This window comes from Lemur catta, chromosome 10 (genome assembly GCF_020740605.2).
Source record: "Lemur catta isolate mLemCat1 chromosome 10, mLemCat1.pri, whole genome shotgun sequence".
In the NCBI taxonomy this organism is placed as follows: Eukaryota; Metazoa; Chordata; class Mammalia; order Primates; family Lemuridae; genus Lemur; species Lemur catta.
The window spans coordinates 77,423,877-77,444,482 of record NC_059137.1 but is presented as its reverse complement, the minus strand read 5'-3'; the positions used below and the strand labels follow the sequence as shown (position 1 = coordinate 77,444,482).

Sequence of the window (20,606 nt, the reverse complement as noted above, 5' to 3'; positions counted from 1 at the left end):
AGCAGCCCTAGAAAGTGGGAATTAATGTCCCTATTTTACAGGTGAGGAAAATGAGCCATACAGATGTTGGGTATCCTGTCCCAAGTCACGTAGCCAGTAAGTGATGGACTGAGACTTGAACCTGAGTCTGTCAGTGTTTAACAAATTAAGGTATAATTTCTAGAGATGTCAATTTTGAGCAATAACTTCAGAGAGGGACCCTACAAAACAAGCAGGTTTCTGCCTTCCAGAGTGTCGGCGGCTGGGAGCCTGGGTACCTGCTCCACAGGAGTGTAGACGGAGATGCCCACACAGCCCTGTCCACATGGCGCCGTGGAGCAGGTGTATCCCTGACGTGGGTTCTTGGTAGATAATTTGAGCAGTTGTGAATTATTTAGGTGTTGAGGCAGAAATGCTTCCTCACATTGAATCATAACTGGAAATTGTGCTGAAATGGAAGCCAAGAGGTTGAGCAGCTATTTATTTTTCTTCTGTTAATGAATGGGGGAGAAACAACAACCCTGCCACAATCAGCTGTATGTTTCACCTTTTTGCTGTTCTTTCCCGGCTCTCCAAATGGCCCCTCGGTGCTTGTGAGTATTTTTATTTTTATGATATAATATTTTGCAAAATACCTGAGAGCCACTTTCAGCATTCCGGGTGCCCAGAGAGCACTCAGCTTGATCCATTTTCCTACCAGGAGAGCTTAAGCCGAGAGAAGCGAGAGGCCTAACGAGCCACTCTGGTCCCGGCCAACTCCCTCCTTCTCTGGGCCTCACGGCTTCCCTCCGCCTCGGCTGCTGTGCTGCGTCGGGGATCGATTAGGCCTATTATTGGGAATTTACACAGCACATTATATCTTGTACAATGCCTCAGATTCCATTTATTGGTCATTTCCTGAGTAAGTCACTGAAGAGGGGAGGAGGAGAAGCCGGTGGAGTCCAGGCCCACACCAGGCTTATCCTCGTGACTGAGCCCCGGCCAGGGCAAAGCTTTCAGGAGGGGCCAAGTGCCTCTTCTTAATGAGGGTCATGCTGTTCAGAGTCTCTCAGTGGGATCCTCCCACAGTTTTTTTTTAAACAGTTTTATTGGGATGTAATCCACATACCATACGATTCACTATTTCAAATGTATAATTCAATGGTTTTTAGTATATTCACAGAGTTGTGCATCTACCACCACAGTCCATTTTAGAACATTTCGTCATCCCCCCCAAGAAACCCCTTAACTGTTACTCCTCCACCCGTGCCCCTCCCCCACATTACCCCCTGCCCTAGGCAACCACTAATTTACTTCATGTCACTATAGATTTGCCTTTTCTGGATGTCTCATATAAATAGGTTCACAGAACATGCAGACTGGCTTCTTTCATTTAGCAGGATGTTTTCTAGGTCCAATCATGTTGTAGCGTATATTAGTACTTCATTCCTTTTTATCGCCAAATACTGTCCAGTTGTATGGACATACCACAGTTTGTTTATCCATCCACTGACTGATGGAAATTTGAGTTGTTTTCTGCTTTTTGGCTACTATGAATAATGCTGCTGTGAATGTACAAGTTTTTGTGTGAGCGTATGTTTTCATTTACCTGGGAGTAGAATTTCTGGGTTGTGGGGGAACAGTAGCTTTAACTCCTTGAGGAACTGCCAGACCGTTTCTGATGTGGCTGCGCCACGTTGCATTCCCAGTGGCCACATGTGCGGGTTCTGATGTCTCCACATCCCCACCGGTAACACCGGTTATTACCTGACTTTGCGATTGCAGGCATCCGAGTGGGATTGATGGGGTGCAGTGCATTGGCATTGTGGTTTGGGTTTGCTTTTCCCTGACGGCTTCCACCCGCATTGTGTCTATAATTTTTTTCCTTACGTGGCTGGAAGGTCTGTTGGGAGTTCACACTTGAACAAGTGAGAAGGGTGAGGCTCTCTTTGGAAGCCCTCCTCCTCTCAGACAGCCTCACGTCTATGGGACATCCTTCACGCTTGAGTCTTTCCCATGTGTAGGGCTGTGATAGGGGGACCATCACCAAACTGCTGCCCAGGGCTTTACTCTGTTAGCCACCTTCAGAGTCGGTTTCTGCTTTACAGAGTTCATTTTTAATAATCGCACAATCCACAAGGAAAATGAAGACTTAAAGCAATTTGACTTTAAAAGTCAGTTACAGATGTCGTTCTGTTATACTCACAACCTAAGTCAGGGAAGTTTCTAAGGTTGCCGTGTTTTTGTGAAGACACTGTATGTCAAGCCCACAGCACAGAGGATGTGTGTTTTCCGGCTTTTCTAGGTCCTCAAAGAATGAATAGATAAGCAAAGCCCAATCCTTGGAACTGTATGTGTGTGTGTTTTTAATTAAACTCTATTTTGAGATAATTGTAGATGCATGTGCAGTTGTAAGAAGCAATGTGGATAGATCCCATCCTTGCAACTGTTTTGCTGTGGGAGAAAATGAAGACTTACTGAGGACTGGAAAATAACTCTGGAATGGTGCCAAGAATCCAAACTATTTCTGCTGCCATCAGCTCCCTGCTTCTCCCAGGATGTGGACCACATGACCAAACAATCCAACAACCTGCTCTCGGGGAGTGGTTACTTATTGACAGCGGGTATTCGGTCTTGCAGTTTATTGCGGCTTAAAGTAGACAAACCTAGTAACGATACTCCTTTTCTTCCCTCTCATCTCATTCTTAGCCACTTGCTGATATTGAATCTTTTTTGGCCATGGCTACTGCTGCTGCTCCTAATCTGTTGAACTTTTAAAAGAAATCAAGCCTGCCAAAATCTCGTTTTAATTTAGATCTAACTAGTGCTGGAAAAAAAAATACTCTAAATGAGGCAAAGAGTGTAAATGAGCTAAAGATCGTAAAGTCGGTCAGCGTAGTACCTGGCATATCATTCGAGTTTGGCGCTCTCATTGCTTCAACACATATTTATCAAGTATTCTCTGTTAGGCACTGCTTGAGGTGCTAAGGACACAGCTATGGACAGGACACACAGGGATTCCTGCCCCCATGGGGCTTACAATCCCTGGGAGAGAAACCGAGAAAAATAAGTAAAATGTTGAGTATGTCCACTGCTGGTAAATGGTTTGGATAAAAAGTAGGGGAGGAGGAAAAGTGGGAGGGAAGGGGAATTGGGATTGATTCTACTGTTTTTGTTTGTTTGTTTGTTTCCTTGAAACATGGCCTCGCTCTGTCTTCCAGGCTAGAGGACAGTAGCGTCATCATAGTTCACTGCAACCTCGAACTCCTGGGCTCAAGCGATCCTCCTGCCTCAGCCTCCCAAGCAGCTGGGACTGCAGGTGCACATCACACCTGGCTAATTTTTCTATTTTTTGTAGAGATGGGGTCTCATTCTTGCTCAGACTGGTCTTGAACTCCTGGCCTTAAGTGATCCCAAAGTGCTAGGATTACAGGCATGAGCCACTGCACCTGGCCTCATCCCAGTTTTAAATGAGGTGGTCATAGAAGACCTCCCTGGGAAGGTGCCATTAGAGCAGCGGTTGGCTAACTTTTTATGTAAAGATCCTGACAGTACATATTTTAGACTTGGGTGACCAACTACTCAACAACCTTTGTAGTGTAAAAACAGCTACAGACAATATGTAAAGGAATAAATGTGCCTGTGTGCCCATAAAACTTTATTTACAGAATAAATAAAGCTGGGTTTGGGCATGGGCTGCAGTTTGTCAATCCCAAACTAGAATAAAAATGTGGAGGAGGTGAGAAACCAGGCCTTGTGGTGTCCGGGGAAAGAGCAGTTCAAGTACAGCCAGTGCAAAGGCCCTGTGGTGGGTTTGTGGCTGCCTTCACTGAAGAACAGGGAGAGCAGAGTGAACAGGCAGAGTCAAATGAGATGAGGTTGGAGAGATGATAGGCACCAATCCTGTGGTGGTCTGTAGGCCAATGTAAAGTCAACACACGTTTCTGAAGGATATTCAAAAGAATAATCTATGAACTGCTTTTTATACAATTGAAATATAGCATGCACACAGAAAAGTCTGCAAAATTGTAAGGGTGCAGCATGAGACATTTTTATAAAGTGAACACTCTTGGTGACAGCATCCAGACCCAGAAACACAACATGCCTAGCGCCCCAGAAGCTCCTGTTGGCACTACTCCCTGAGGGTAACCACTGTCCTGGCTTTTGACGTCATAGGTTAGTTTTCCCTGTTGAACTTTATGTAATTTTACATAAAAGGTTTTGCGTAGTATGTACTCTTTTGTCTTGTGCTCAACGTTATGTTTGTGGGTTTCATCCTTGTTGCTTGTAGTTGTAATTCTTTAATTCTCACTGGTGTATAGGAGAATATAGTCATGCACTGCATAATGGTCTCAGCCCACATACCTGATGGTGGTCACTTAAGATTATACTGGGGCTGAAAAATCCCTATTGCCTAGTGACGACGTAGCCGTCTAGCATATCACAGCACATTACTCACATGTTTGCGGTGATGCTGGTGCAAAGAAACCTACTGTACTGCCAGTCACACAAAAGCCTATCACATAATTATGTACAGCACATAGTATTTGATCATAAATGATTATGTTACTGGTTTATGTATTTACTATACTTTTATTGTTATTTTAGAGTGTACTTCTTCTACTTACATAAAAAAGTTAACAGTAAAACAGCCTCAGGCAGATCGTTCAGGAGGTATTTCAGAAGAAGGCATTGTTGTCACAGGAGGTGACAGCTTGATGCGTGTTGTTGCCCCTGAAGACCGTCCAGTGGGACAAGATGTGGAGGTGGAAGACAGTGATGCTGATGATCCTGACCCTGCGGAGGGCCAGGCTAATGTGTGTGAGCGAGTCTTAGTTTCTACCAAAAAAAGTTTAAAAAGTAAAAAGAAATGAAGATTTTGAAAATAGAAAAAAGCTTATAGACTACAGATATAAAGAAAGAAAATATTTTTGTACAGCTGTACAACTGTTTAGGTTTTAAGTGAAGTGTTTTTTGCAAAAGTCAAAAAGCCAAAAAAAAAAAAAAACTAAAATGTTTATAAAGTAAAAACATTGCAGTAAGCTAAGGTTAATTTATTATTGAATAAAGAAAAAAATTAAAAGTAAATTTAGTGTAGCCTAAGTGTACAGAGTTTATAAAGTCTACAGTGGTGCACAGAGATGTCCTAGGCCTTCGCCTCTACTCACCACTCACTCACTGACTCACCCAGAGCAACTCCCGGTCCTGCAAGCTCCATTCATGGACAGTGCCCTCATGAGTATACCATTTTTTATTTTTTATACCGTATTTTGACTGTACCTTTGCTATGTTTAGATGTTCAGATATACAAATGTTTACCATTATGTTACAGCTGCCTGGATTGTTCGGTCTGGTCATATGCTGCACAGGTCTCTACTCTATGAGCAGTAGGCTCTGCCATCCAGGTTTGTGTAGGCTCTATCATGTTCACATAACAATGCAAGCGCCTACGGATGCATTTCTCAGAACTTATCCCCGCTGATAAGCAATGTATGACTGAATTCCATCATTTAGGTTTTTTTAAAACTGTTGATAAATATTTAGGTTGTTTCCAGTTTGGGCCATGACACATTGCTTAGCTGGCTTTAACTTTAAAAAAAAATAATAATAAATACTTCAATATACAGAGCCAGCCATATTTAGAGGCTTTTGGAATTTGTGAGAAATAGCTGCAAATGTCTGAGAACAACCGACTCCTCCAGGGATGAGGGTACTGAGTCTTCCCAGTGAATCTCAGGAGTTCAGGGCTGACCAGGGCTGCAGCCGCCCGCAGGCCCAGCTGTGCAGGGCACCGTGGAGAGCCGGTGTGGTTTGCACAGGTTGTTGTTGGGGGGCTTCATCTTCCCCTTCCCATTCCTCTGGCTGATGTCTGTCTGTTCCAGAATGAGGCTCCTGGGTGCAGGGGCCTCTGGGTTCTCCCAAGCTCCTCCACAGCCAAGGTCTGTGGGATCGTGGAGAACCTTCATTCCCTAAATCTGTCAACCGGCCATGCGGGGAAACTAAGCTAAGGCCACAACACTTTCTCCTCACCTCCCAGGCGGCGCAAGATGGAATCTGCTTAGAGAAGGGAAGGTGGCATTTGTGAATGTTGTTCATGAAGTGCTCAGGCAGCACTGCGAGCAGATGAGGTTTTGGTGATTTTGAAGCTGACCTTTGTGAAAACGCGGCTATTGTGCTGAACCTGCAGACCAGGTGCGATTTGCAGCTGTAGAGTCATGAGGTGGAAATCTGATCTCTTCGTTCTGAGGAACTTGGTGGCTCTCCCTTTTCTCCTGTCTCTCTCAGGCCACCTGTCCTAATGCCCCTCTGCTCAGTGCCCCCCTCCAGCTGTAAGTCATGTCCTTAGTAAACAAAATAGCTGATCTGGTGGCCTCAGCATTTAGCTAAGCATAGAGCTCTCTTGGGTCCCCAACCCGGGCTTAAGCCTTCATCGTCCTTCTTGAGCACTTCCCAATCTACCTGGAAAGGGACGTTCCCCCTTGTGGATTTGTTCTAAATTGAGGAGCCCAAAGAAGACAAACAAGTAGATAAACTGAGAAAATTAGTAGGCTGGAAAAAACAAGACAGAAGGCAGCCTTTCAAGTTAGCAGTTCTGAGCTTTCTCACCTATTCTCACATTTATGTTGTATTTTATAGGATTTCCCAATAGAGTGGATATTTCTAGACTATTCCATCACTTCTATGAGAATCATTGCAAAATAACCCTTTCATGGTGCATCATTGTAGGAGGGGTGCTCTCCTTTTCCTGAGTGGAAGAAATTCTCATGCATGGCACAGAGGAGATGCATGGAAATTGTTAAAAGAGTGAATGAAGAAATATGTCTTTAGCTTCCTGCTGCAACTCTGACATCCCGCTATCCTGGGGCACCCTGAGCCCAACATTGCTTTTTATTTCACTCTAGCTGACCCAATCTGAGCACCGAACATCTCCCAGGGATTTCCTATCATTCATTCATTCATTAACTCTGCAGGGTACTTTGAGAGGATCTTGGACACAGAGCTGAGCAGCACAAACTTATGGGGCTCACAGAGAGGCTGAGAACAAGCAAACACTCATCCAAATAAAAATCATGGCAGGTGGTGATGGATTCTGTGTAGAAAAAGAAAGTTGGGTAAGGGGGACTAGAGAGAGAAGAGGTAGGGAAAAGGGACTATTCTTTCTTTATAGTCTGGGTTGGGAAGGTGGTAAGATGATACATGGGCAGAGGCCTCAAGGAAGTGGGGAAGAGCACTGAGTGGTGTCTGGGAGAAAAGCATTCCAGAAGGAGCTCAGGTGCAAAGGTCTGGAGGCAGAGGGGAGCTTGGTGACTGTGAGGAGCATGAGGAGGAGGAGAAGACCAGAGAGGTGGTGGTGGACAGCCCTGGGGTTCTCAGAGGTCACCTGAAGCACTTTGGAAGGTTTTGGTGAGAATGTCACGGTCATATCTGTGTTTATAAAGAGGATCACTCGCTTGCTATGTTGGGAATAGGCCCTGTGGAGACAGGAGCAAATGCAGGGAGACCTGTTAGGAGGAGAGAGACGTGCACTTGGGTGGTGAGAAGTTTTCTAACGCCCAAGGCCACCAGAATGTCCACTGGTCATTGGGGGTGCTCTCCTTTGGTGTGAATTTCAAGCTCAGGAGATCAACGCTGGCCTGGCCTTGGAGAGGGAGCTCACAAGGTCCATCCCCTCTTCCTGAGCCCCAGCCTCTCTTCCTCTCCGAGGGCCATGACCGTGGAGCAGGACAAACCCCAAGGGGGCCGTGTCAGCAGCACTCAGCACACACCGCCCACATTGCAGCAGCCTCCCGAGTGTATCCTCCTCCTTCACCACCTGCCAGGGCAGCCCCTTGCCCGAGGGACAGGAGAGTTTCAGCTCATGCTCATTACACAGGGCCTCAAGAAGCTGTCATCTCCCCTTTCCTTCCTGCCTGAATGAGGTGAGGCTTTCCCGTCCATGATTTCAACTGGGGTTCTGCTCTCCTCCAGCTTCTCTGGATCGGGACTCAGCCGGTCTGCTTAGCTGGTGGAGGTGTGGTCCTGAGGCACTGGCCATTCCCATCCTTACGTCCAATTTACAGGGCTTCATCATTGCCATTCGGAGTCCACGTTGGTTATCCCTTGCTGCGCGACAAACGACTGCACACTTCCTGGCTTGAAAAAGACACCCATGGATGAGCTCTGTAGGCCGGAAATCTGGGCAGGCTTGGCTGGGCTCTATGTTCAGGGTATCACTGGGCAGCACTCAGGCGTCGGCTGGCCTGGGCTTTTATCCGGAGGCTCAGGGGAAGAATCTGTTTCCAAGGTCATTCAGGTTGGTGGTAGAATCCAGTTCTTTGCAGTTGTAGAACTGAAGTCTCCATTTTCTTGCTGGCTGTCAGCCAGGATTCACCTTTAGCTTCTAGAGGTCACCGCATTCCTTGTTATGCACCCCTCCCCCACCGCCCCCCCAGCTTCAAGTCAGCAGCTTTGAATCTCTCTCCTGCCACCGGCTGGAGAACACACTCTGCTTTGAAGGGCTTTGTTGTATTTCTCCCACCTAAAAAATCCAGGGTAATCCCCCGACCTGACAGTCACTTTCGCCCTGTAGCACAGCATAATAACTGTGGCTGTAACAGCATAATCATGGCAGTGCTGTCTCATTGTATTTGCAGGTGTGTGGGGTAGGGCAGGACATCATTAGGAGACCCATTTTAGAAATTCTGCCTCCCCACAGTCAGTAGTGTTGCAGACCCATCCTTGTCCTCGTGGCTGGTTTACTTTGGTAATTACTACAGTGTGCTTTTATTTCCACGACCTGTGTTCCCCCTTTCTCAGAGAGGCGGTTGGCATTTTGAATCCACTTGGCGCTCCAGAACCCAGCATAGCCATCAGAAATCAGTGTTTAGTGTTTCTGTCTGACTCCGAATGGCAGGGGACCAAGAAAGTGATGGCCTAGTACATCATTATATGATCATTAAGGAGTCTCATTAAAGCTAAAATTATGGGAGCCGAGATGTTCAAGACATTTCTGTGGTTTGACGTAAAGTCTCCTGGATCGTAAAATTGGAGGCAACCCCTACTGTCCTTGTGCGTCTGCCTCTCCCCGTCACAGCCAGCCTCCTGTGCTGTACCCGATGTGTCTGCCCACCTCTGCTGGATACCTCCTGTGACCGCTTCCATTCTTTGGCAGCCTGTTTAGTAAAAAGAGTCTTCCCTCTCTTGGGGCCATCTTGGTTTCCTTCTGACTTTCACCCAGCATACCCATTTATGGTCTATGGCCACACCAGATGCCTCTTTTCTTTTATAAAAAGTGGTTATTCAGGTATTTAGAGGCAGATATCAAGCCTCAGCACATCTCTTCTCTAAACTAGACTCCAGCTTTGCCAGGCACCTGGTGCATCAGCTCCACCCCTGACACTGGAATCCACCTGTGGAATGCAGGCTCGGTTGAGGGCAGGAGCCTTCTCTGTTGTACTCGCCACTGTCTCCCCAGCTCCTGGCGCACTGCCTGCTACACAGCGGGGACCAATAAATATTTATGGACTGGAACTAAACTCTAAGTGGCCCATGCTTATTTGCATATTCTCCGTGATTGACACTGCCCAGGTTTGTGACCCATCCCAGGTCCCCACCTAGAAACGGTTTATGTTTTCCGTATTAAATCTGTTCCAGAACAAGGCACACACACAGGTAAATAAAACAAGTTAATGATTCAGGCACTCGAGAGAAGTTGCTTCCATAAGTAACAAATTTTGGTGCTTGATTGAAATCGTGCCTCATTTAGAGCTGCAGTGGAAGGGAGGAGGTCAATTCATTACAGAGAAAAAAGGGTATTAAGCTGAGAGTTGGTTTCCCTTTTCCCTCTCCACTCAGGTGCATGGAGTCACTTAATTATCAGATGCATTTCTCAATGTGGGCGCTGGCTGCAGGGATGAAAATGAAGCCCTGCTAGCAATAAGAAGAAATTCCTCCCCAGGACAAATAGGAGAGTGGCTGCCTTGCTGCTTGTTACATAGCAATCACCTTATTACCTAGAGGCAGCAAATACGGGTTTTCATGGTGGGTATTTGCTGCAATAGTCTAACATTACCGCTCAGTGTAAAATGCATAGTTTTGTATAACGTAATTATTGACACATTTATATCATTTTTCTATGGGAAAAATGTAGGTAATTATATCTGTAAGAAATTACAAGTATATCCATGGCTCAGTAGCTCAGCTCCGCCTGAATGTATTTTAATGCTCCCGTGAAAGAACATTGCACGTTTATAAAAATTTCAGGATGTAGCTCTACTCTCTGAAAAATTAATGGGGAACCTTATATGTATAAGAAGAGGCTTACCTCATCTCCGTAACATTTATCTTTCCTCCTCCCAGCAGATGTTTACAGATTCCTATGATCTGTAAAGAAGTACAGTTTTTTGGAATAGGATTTTCAAAGAAAAATCTCCAGTTGTATCACAAAGATCTGTAGAAAAGCAGTTATAGAAAACAATTGCTTATTGTCTTTTAGTTTTGTTTGATGAATATCAGAATAACTAGATTAGTTTGTTTTTGACACTTTTAATTTGGACATAATATGTTTCCCATATATTATGCAAGTTAATTTTTAAAATAGAACTAATCATTCTAGGTGGGGAATTTTACTTAATTCTTTATTTATTATCTCTCTTAATAGTGTGCCTAATAATTAACTGGCAGGTGATTATAAGCATTGAACTGTAAATTATAAAGTGCTAGAGAGAAGCTAACTCCTATTTTCCACTCTTTTCATTGCCTCCAAACTCATATTTTGCTGTCTCTAGATATTTGCATGTTATTAAAGTCCAAAGAATGGATTAATTCTGCAACCTTTTTAGCAAACTGCATTGACTAATTAATTGACTCCGTCATTCAGCAAACATGCATTGGGCACCCCAGTGTTTAGATCACAGAACTAGAGATGGACAGAAGAAAACCTCTATAAGAGATAGAGGGGCCTTACCTTCAGCAAGTCTACCAAAGGTTCTCAAAGTGTGGCCACACCCTGATATTGACGTTGTGTGTGTTTGTATGTGTCTGTATGTGTGCACACATGCCCATGCACTGTATGCAGGCAGACAGCCCTGGAATATGCCAGAGTAGGAAACGGATATTCAGGATGATTTTAAAAACATTAATAGACTTTATTTGATTTTATTTTTTTTCCATCAAAGGGGTCGGCATTCATCAGCACTCTCAGATATCTCTACCAATGTAGGCTTCATCAGAGGCTAATCAACTTTATTTTTTAGGGCAGTTTTAAGTCTGCAGAAAAATTGTACAGGAAGCACAGAGCTCCCACCTACCCCCTCCTCCACCCTCCCCCATTCTTCCCTATTATGAACATCTTGCATTAATGTGGTACATTTGTCAGAATTGATGAACCACTGTAGATACATTATGAACTAAAGTTTATAGTTTACATTAGGGTTCACTCTTGGTGTCGTACACTTCTGTGGATTTTGACAAATGCATAAGGTCATGTATCCACAATTACAGTGTCACACAAAATAGTTTTCCTACCCTTGCAATCCCTTGTACTCCGCTTATTCATCCCTCCCTTCCTCCCTGCTAACCCCTGCAAGCCCTTGATCTTTGTATTGTCTCCGTAGTTTTGCCTTGTCTAGAATGTTGTATAGTTAGACTTGCCTTTTCAGATTGGCTTCTTTCACTTAGCTTTATGCATTTAAGTTTCCTCCATGCCTTCTTGTGGCTTGATAGCTCATTTCTTTTTATTGCTGAATAATATTCCTTTGTTTGGATGTACTAGTTTGTGTGACCATTTACCTAGTGAAGGACATCTTCGTTGCCTCCAAGTTTTAACAATTACAAATAAAGCTTTTATAAACATTCACTTACGTGGACATAAGTTTTCAATTCATTGGGTAAGTACCAAGGAGCACTATTGCTGGATCACAAGGTAAGACTGTGTTTAGCTTTGTAAGAAACTGCCAAACCATTTTGCACCCCCCCACCAGTAATGAACGAGAGTGCTGTTTGCTCCATGTTCTCTCCAGCATTTGGTGGTGTCAGTGTTCTGGATTTTAGCCAAAATGGCGTATAGCAGTATCTCCTTGTAGGATAAGTTTTTTGTACTGTAGGTTAATTTTTAAAGGCAACCAAGGCACTTGAACATCATAAATGCACCACATGGGCAGACAGCAGTGGAAGCTAAGAAATACTAATGCATTCTGCTCTAGGTCTTCATCATCTTATCTTCATCATCATTTTTACTCGTCCCGTTAAGTTACCTTTTTTCAGCCAAGAGACAGAAATGGTGAAAGCTTCTGGGGCCCCCTCATCAGCCTCCTGCTCAGGTAGAGTTTTCCTTTCTGCAGCATTTCCTGCACAGTTATTCCGTTTTAAAGAACTGGCCCTGTCAGAATTTTCATCCTATTGTCAGTGCGGTGAGTTTGCAGCTGACTGGCCCTGAGGGGGAAATATCTTGCTCTCAGGTGTAGTCTAGTGTCATTTTGGACAGTTCCTCACCCAGAATTTTTGTTTACTTAGAAAATCCCATGGCTTCTTCTAAGTCGGATTTGCTTGGGTGCCTGACAGGTCAGTGTCAGCAGCGGTAGTGATCACCAGCTTCACCAGCTTTTCCTGTTTCAGCAAGATTTTTGCATCCTGGTGACAAAAACCAAAGACCCAATGCAAGAACGTTGCCATGTTCAAGGTAACAGACTCATTTTTCACATCGTATCGCCTCTCAAAAGTCTGAAGAAGTCATGTGGTAGACCTTAGGGTAAAGCTTTTCTTTCTCTCCCAGATATTTCTCCCTAGTGTTGCTTTTCTGGGTTTTATCCCATTAATATTAGTGATAATGTTAGTTGGGAGAGGGGGCTGGGAGTCTTATCTAGGAGCTCTTTTGCTTGATCAATACATTGTTTTTTCTTTGATTATATTTTTTCGGTGGTGGCGGGGAGTGGCTCTCAGGGTAGATATTGAAAGGATGTTCTTGGGCAGAGCTGTCCAATAAAACTTTCCACGATGGTGGAAATATTCTGAGCTGTCCAATATGGTGGCCACATGTGTCTCTTGAACACTTGAAACCTGGCTAGTGCAACCGAGGGACTATATTTTTCATTTTATTTAGTTTCTATTAATGGAAATAGCCTCATGTAGCTAGTGGCTGAGAAACGTAGGTGAGCACATGAACTATTTATCGAGTGCTCACTCTTTCTTTTGGCAGAATGAGAGAGATTTTATGAGAAGTGGAACTAAATTAAATTTGAAAACCTTTTGTTCTGTTATCTTTCATCATGGAATTTGAGATGATTAGTTAAAAATGTTTCTTGATTTGATTTTCTGTGTCTTATAGTTATTCAGAAGTTTGTAAGTAGTACCCAGGGGGTTTAAGGAATGTGAAAATCCAGTCTTTTCATTGGTGTGCTCTATCACCCAGGACAAAGGAGGGAAGAATCCTTTGCTTCGGTTTCCAGGTACAATGAGGACCATGGAGAATACTCCACCAAGATATCTAGTTGCAGGGATGGATGTGACCTGGGCATAGCCATTGAATGAATCCCCTTTGCTCTGGAGAATTCCGATTTGGAAACCAGAGAAATGCTTGTGCCAAGCATATTAGTCAGGATGGTTATGCTATTACAACAAATTCATCCTGAAGTCTCAGGGTCTTAACACCCCACAGGCTCATCTGATACAGCTGGGCCACTGTTGAGGGCAGTTGTCCTCCATGCTGTCACTCGGCTGTCCTGGCTATTTCTATCTTGTGCCTTCATCATCGAAGCCACCAAGATCCCTGCAGGAGAGAAACAGAGAAAGTGGAGGGTTGCACGCCAGCTCATAAGTGTTTAGGACACAGTCTCTTCTGCTCACACCCCTTTGGCTGTGCTTGACACATGGCCCTGCCAACTGCAAGCGGGCTGGGAAATGTGGGGACCCCGTGGATATTTGGTAAGTAGTAAATGTCTTTTCCACACCAAATCCTTAGCACTTAAAACAATCTAAACACTTTAGAATGCTTTTGGAATTTTAAGCTATTTCTTTTAAGTCACTTAGGTATAATTTGGGAGGTTGTGCAAAATGTTTTATTTCTAGGCTTTAGTCCCATGTTGGAATTTAATCACATATCCTATTTTTCAGTAATTTTCGCTCTATTTAATTTCTAACATTTGCTTGTACAATGCTAATGCATCTTGAGTTCCTTTGGGGATGGGTGCTCGTAAATAAAAAAAGTTATGGTACTAATTTCATCATCCACCTGGGCAATTTTTAGTTTATGTCTTTTTGGGATGTGAACTGAAATACAAATGGAAAGAGTATCACGCATGATTCCCTCAAGCATGTACTGAACTTGAGCATTACTATGACATTTTATAAACATACAGATTTATTTTGTTCATTTTTAGTTTTGTAAAACCCTTGTACTGCAGACAGGGAAACACAGTCTTCATTCATAATAACCAGTCTTAAAGTGGTAAACATGGTGCAACCACCTAATTTTTCCTAAATCTCTTCTCTCCTCATCTATCATTTTTTTCCTGCTGTCAGGGAACTTGCATAGATGTGCTTTCTATTATTATATCCCAAGTTTCTCTAATTATAGAAATCCCCAGGGCATTTGTCAAAAATGCAGATTATCTGTTTTCAGTGGATCTGAGATGGCGTCTAGGAATGTGTATTTTAACAAGACTCCATGGTGATTCTTAACATGGGGGTAGTTTGGGAACTTTATCTTACTTTAAGATAACCAAGTTGATTTAGCAGGTGGGGAGTAGGATTCTTGTCACAGGAGTAAGGTTAATGACAAAACACCAGCTAATGTCCTTAATAAAGAAGAGTTGGTGATCTAGGTTTACATCTCATCAGCTTCCCAAACTTCAGTCATCACTCCACCATTTTCACAATTTTTGCCATGGTTGTATACTATTCATGCAGTTATTTATTTCATATTATTTTTCAATTGCATAAAGCAACTTATTTTAATTGAAAATATTATGCGGTGGAATCATGGTCTTACCATGAAAAAAAGCCTGTGTGTCACTTATAATAATTTTAGGTACTTATTGTGGAGCAGACGCTGTGTTTGAGGAGCGTGGTGTGAAATAATTCATTATGCCAGTGTAAGAAGGGCTCATGCTTATAAAGCAGCAGTTTATGAATCTGTTGACTGAACCGTGCCATGCAAGCTCGAGACAGGCAAACGTGCCTGCCAAAATTCAAGCATTCACATTCCATTTACAGCCATCGTTACCCTTAATCAAAGCAGAACATTTTTGCTAATGGTAATAAATACCCAGACTTAATAATCAATGGGCATTGCAGCTGTAATTTGTGCACTATTCATTTGTTAGCCCCTGCCTTTAGCCTGATGTACCCATCGCTATGTTTATTTATGGTGATCACATTTAAAAATATACTGTTTCAAATAGCCTAGGATTTTTTTTTTGTTCTTTCTTAGTGAGTACTACATCTGTTTACCATGATTTTTGTTTCAGATAAGATGCTCACCGTACAGTCACTAAGTACATATACATCTATGTCCAGACATGGCACATTTTCCATGTTCTGTGGAAGGTTCTGGGAGGTAAATTTAAATGTGTGCTTTGTTGATATTTTTGGCAATTTGAAATAACATGTAATAATTCCAGCTTACCTGATAGCTACATCCTTTCTATTTTCTTGTATTTCCCATCATTCTAACACCCTCCCTTTGCCCCATTTCCCCCTCAGTTCCCACTGATTATAACAAAATTCCTTGAAAGATGATTTCTTTTCTCCCAGGCTTTGTTAGCCCAACCCTGTCAGCCTTCCGTCCTCTTACCAAGGACACCGACGACTTCCACTCACTCAGTGCTGTGGCCAGTTCTTGGATCTCCTCTTACCGACCCAAGGGCACTTTTGGACACAGATGGCCACTCTGTCCTCCTGGACACTTGCTCTGTCTTGGCTTCCAGATCCCTCCCCACTGTCTGGGTCTCCTTCGGCCCCTGTTCTTGGCCTCCTGGTTTCCTTGCCTACTTCTCCCTCATCTCTGCTCCCCTTACACTGGGCCCAGATAAGGACAGTGTGATAAAGACAAAGATGAATGTAGGGAGATGTTTTGCAGCATAATTCATATCAGTAAACAATTGGAAACAATAGGAAAATGGTTCAATAAATCATGAAATGTCCATATAGTGGAATATTGTGCAACTGGTGAAACATATTTTCCAAGAAAAATGGATGACATTGGAAATGGTTATGATTTTTTAAATAAGAAAACAGAAGTACGATGTACAACTGTGTGTATAGAATGATACAGTTTTGCAAAAGATCGTATACAAATCTACACACCCACACACATCACATAAATGCATAGACAAATGACCTGTATAAATAGATCACAATTTCAAGAGATGTTAACTGTTTAAAAAAATTCCAGGAGGAAAATGTGTTACTATTATAAGGAAAATAATTTTTAAAAAAGCAAAATCTGCAGAGATCTGAGAAAATCCACCCTCAGAATGGGTAGATTTCCAGGGAAGAGTGTGGCAGGGAGCCAGCTGGGGAAACATCCTAGATTTTCGTGAATCACATCTTTTGATTTAAAAAAAAATTCAAATGAGCATGAATTCCAAGGATATTATGCGCCTTCTCATTCTAATGTTAGAAGAAAAATACATATGGAAAAACTTTATGTGATTTTCTGAATAGCTACTATTTTAGAATAGTTTGCTCCATGTCATTAATGCAAATAATTGAAAAGCACCATACCACAGTCTCTGCAGAGAACTGAGAATGATTAAATAAATTTCGCTTGTCGAGTTTCCCACTATTACATGTTAACAGCGAGGCAGGACGAGGGTGGGGGGCTGCGGACTTTCCCAGACTCCCCCCACCCCTCAGCAGACTTCCACGCTCAGCTCATTTCATGGCAGGCACGGCTGTCACATGGGCTCTTCCACAAGGAAGGCTAGGAAAGTGGCCGTTTGGTTTTTCCACCCTCTGTAGTGGAAATGGCAGGGAGAAGGGAGTCGGACATGGCTTTTGGGTTCCTGGGAGACGGGCTTAGCAAACGGGAGAGCTGTGCAGCCATACTGAGTTAGCCACGCCGGCCGGAAGCACCGTCACAGCGACAGCCTCACGAAGGACACTGTGACAGTGGCCTGGATGGGCGGCACCGGGGAGGCTGGGCTGCCGGGATTCCTGAAGATTCCTGGACGGGAGCAGCCTGAGCAGGGCACGAGAGGATGCTTACAAGTGATCCCTCCTTTCACTTCGGAGAAGAGAAGAACCCGCCACCTCTCCCTGTCCACGAACACTGCCCTCCCCCAAAGCTGCCGACCTCACCCCCACACCCCTGCCCACCCTTCTTCCAATCATTTCCTTGCAGGGTTTTCCTTGATAGGATTAAGACCTACGTTTCCCAAAGTCTGTTCCTTGAGATGTTTATCGGTGTTCCATGAATAATAAGCTTGAGAACTGCTGCCCTTCATATCCTGTCTTGTAAATTCACAAGTTTCATTAACATCTTAAAGGCTCTGAGAAGTCTTGAAGTCAAAACAAACAAACAAAACAACCTATTTAATGATCAACTACTTAACTGTGTTAAACTCAGAATTTCCCCATAGCATTTGGCCACTGGGGCCCTCATGTACATATCAGCTGCCAGGATCCGTGTTTCCCGGGACACGTTTTGGGGAGCGCCAGGTTAGCTGGAGAGTTGAAGATGGCAGGGAGGAGAGGATTGTACAACTCACCTGTTTCTCTGGGTAACAATATGGCCAGTGAGGTTCCACCTTGTTTTCCCAGACTTGGGGCTAGGGCACAAAGCTGATAATAAAAGACGTTGACCTCCTCACTTCCTGAGCTTGGGGAGGTGCCAGCAGTTGGGCGGTTGGGGACAGCCACCTCCCTGCAGGTCTTACTGAAAAGTACCCCCCACCAACATGCCCCAATGCTCCCTCCTCCCCGCCAGCTTTCAGGGCTGCAAGGAAATGATGGAAGAAAGGGTGGGCAGGGGTGTGTGTGTGAGGTCGGCAGCTTTTTGGGGAAGGCAGTGTTCATGGAGAGAGGGAGAGATGGCAGGTTCTTCTCGTCTCCAAAGCCAAGGGACGGGTTCTAGAAGGATCACTTGCAAAGCTGGAGGCATCTGCAGGAAGGGAGACTGGTGTTCCATTTTCCTGTAGGATGTCCCTTAGCCACCGGACTGGCTGTCTCCTCTCTGTGCTCCCTGAATAGAGGAGAAGGGAATGGAAGAGGGTGAGGAGGAAGCCACTGTGAGGACAAAATCTGCAAATTTCTCATCCACCCGCCCAGTGACTTGGGGGGCTGCTGCGCTTGAGCGGAGCTGCTGCCAGCCCACCTGGAGGGCCGCCTGTGAGGCCAGCAGACTCCCGAGAGTCGTGAGTGGTGGAGGCTGAGGAGGTGGTGGGCGAGGTGGCTACGGCTGCATCCTGGAACTGAGTGGAGGGGAGACCCTGGCAGAACCCTCCGAGGAATGCATTGGTGCTGAGGGTTGGGGTGCCTGCTCCCCCCGGGGCCCCGGTGGCCAGACAGGGTTAGGTGGATAAGCAGCAGCAACTAAGAAAAAAGAAAGGGGGGCAGTCCTGCTGCCCTGGAGGAGCAGGGGTGGAGAGCAGGGCAGGCGGGAAGGGGCCCTTCGTGCTGGCTGCTGTGGCCATGGTGACGCAGTGTGTCACCCCGCAGCACAGGGGCAGCTTTGGGGAGCAAAACCCTCACACCCATGCCATGGTCATAGCCCAGTGAGAGGAGATTTTTTTCTTTTAAAAATAATTAATAACATTTATGCTGCGAATGAGATTTCCTAGTGGATGAGCTGCAAGAGCTTTATCATCTCCCCTCCATGAAGTGCTCCTGTCTCGGCCAGTCCTCACGGTGTAGTTTTAATCTTTTCTTCGCTTAATGCTCTCAGCTCTGTCAGTTGTAGATTCTAGAGGGAAGAGGCTTTAATCAAATCGTGCTCTGTTAGGGCATTAATTAATTTAGGGCTGGATTGTCCTGGGGTGACCTATGGGAATGACAGAAGTCCTGATTTACTTTTTTTGGCTAGGGGACTTTTTCCCTTGGGGCCCAGGGTGTGATGCATACATATTTTTAAATTAAAAATTAAATTATATATTTCACAAATACATACAAGAAGAGATAATATTATAACAAACACTGGCCATCCAGTTCGGGGAGGAGCACATTGACAAATACCACCCAAAGCCCCCTCTGGACGCCTGTCCCTTCCCATGTCTTTTTTTCCCTTCCCCGGAGTCACCTGCTATCCTGAATGTGGTGCTACAAATGCACGTTACTGGAACACCCTTTGAATGGGATAAATTTCCCAGGCAACTACATCCGGTTAAATAGACAGAGCTCCAAATACAAGGTCGTGGCTGAGTGTCACATAATCCCTTTCCCACCAGGGGCTGCTGCGAGGTGGTTTTCTTGGCTAATCTTCCTTTGTGCTGCCCTGCAAGGGTCTGTGTGGAAGGACAAGGGTCGACTAGAGCTTGTGGAGTTGCCGATGCGGCAGAATCTTCCAGATAAATGACCCCTGACTGCTCATCACAGCCTGGAAGTGCCCATGCTGGCCCCTGTGCTGCGTGCGGCCTCTCTCTCCCGGAGGGACAGAGGGCAGGCCGGCCGGCCGGTGTGCCGCAGGCACCGTCCCCTGAGGGTTCACTACTCAGGCGGGCCCCTGGCAGAGGAGGGAGCGTCCAGAGAGTAAGGACACCCAGCCAGCACCATTTTTATGTTGTCAAGAATCATATTTGTGATTTTTTCTTGATCACAACTGAGTTTGTTATTGCAGCCGTCCCCTGTTGCTTACCCTAAGTGAAATAGCAAACTAAGGACTAAGTGTTCTTTTTATCTCAAGTTTCTGTACTCAAATGTTGTAATTGAGGTAGTTAAAAAGATGCAGGCTGGTGTAACTGTATTTCCTGAAGTGTTCTAGGTATGACTCAGAAAAAGCGATTCCATGGGAGATTCAGGGTTAAATAAACTAAACTCCTTAAAAAACAAAGATGACTACAACTGCAGGACTTCATAGAGACTTCAATAGACTAGTCTTTGTTGTGATTATCCAAGAGTGAAATATCCATGTGGTGGTTGTCAAAGTTACTTGACCCTTGAAACCTTTTAAAAAATGAAGCATCTCATGAAACAAATGATGGGCTCAGAACATACTTTGGGATCTGCTGAAATGAAATGTTTGGAATATTTCCATACATTTTCCACATTGTGATGATTGCTTTCCAAATGGCTGCTACTGGCAACAACAGGGAATTGTGTGTGTGTGTGTGTGTGTGTGTGTGTGTGAGAGAGAGAGAGAGAGAGAGCGCATGTGTGTGTGAGACAGACAGAGAGAGAGAGATACTAACAAACTGGATCTTTCACAAGCTGTTTAATCAGTCCATCAGTCTGCAAATTTTAGAAAGCTCATTAAAAGCATTTTTTTTTTCACAAAAGGATTCTGTTTTTCTAGTATCCAGGTTTCCTACATTCTCCAAATCTTTTTTGTGCCAGATAGATTAAAAGCTAATTCCATTAAAGAATGTACGACTGCACAAGGAAGTTAGAAAAATGCCTGTTTGTTTTTCCATTGCAGCCTTCCCCGGGGTGTCCATCCTCGGGTGGACTCTATCTCTAACGGCCCAGTGCTTCTGACAGATTTGCAGTCTGTTCTGCTTCTGGGATAAGCAAGCCAC

At 44.5% G+C, this 20,606-nt stretch overlaps 1 protein-coding gene and 1 non-coding gene across 5 annotated transcripts in view; one reads left to right on the top strand and one right to left on the bottom strand.

Annotated features, from left to right (window-relative positions):
* FRMD3 (FERM domain containing 3) overlaps positions 1-20,606 on the top strand; it is a 286,342-nt gene that overhangs the window by 49,806 nt on the left and 215,930 nt on the right. The window lies entirely within an intron of this gene.
* LOC123646781 lies at positions 11,100-11,179 on the bottom strand. The gene has a single exon (XR_006738031.1). It is a non-coding gene; the product is annotated as a small nucleolar RNA SNORD74 (small nucleolar RNA).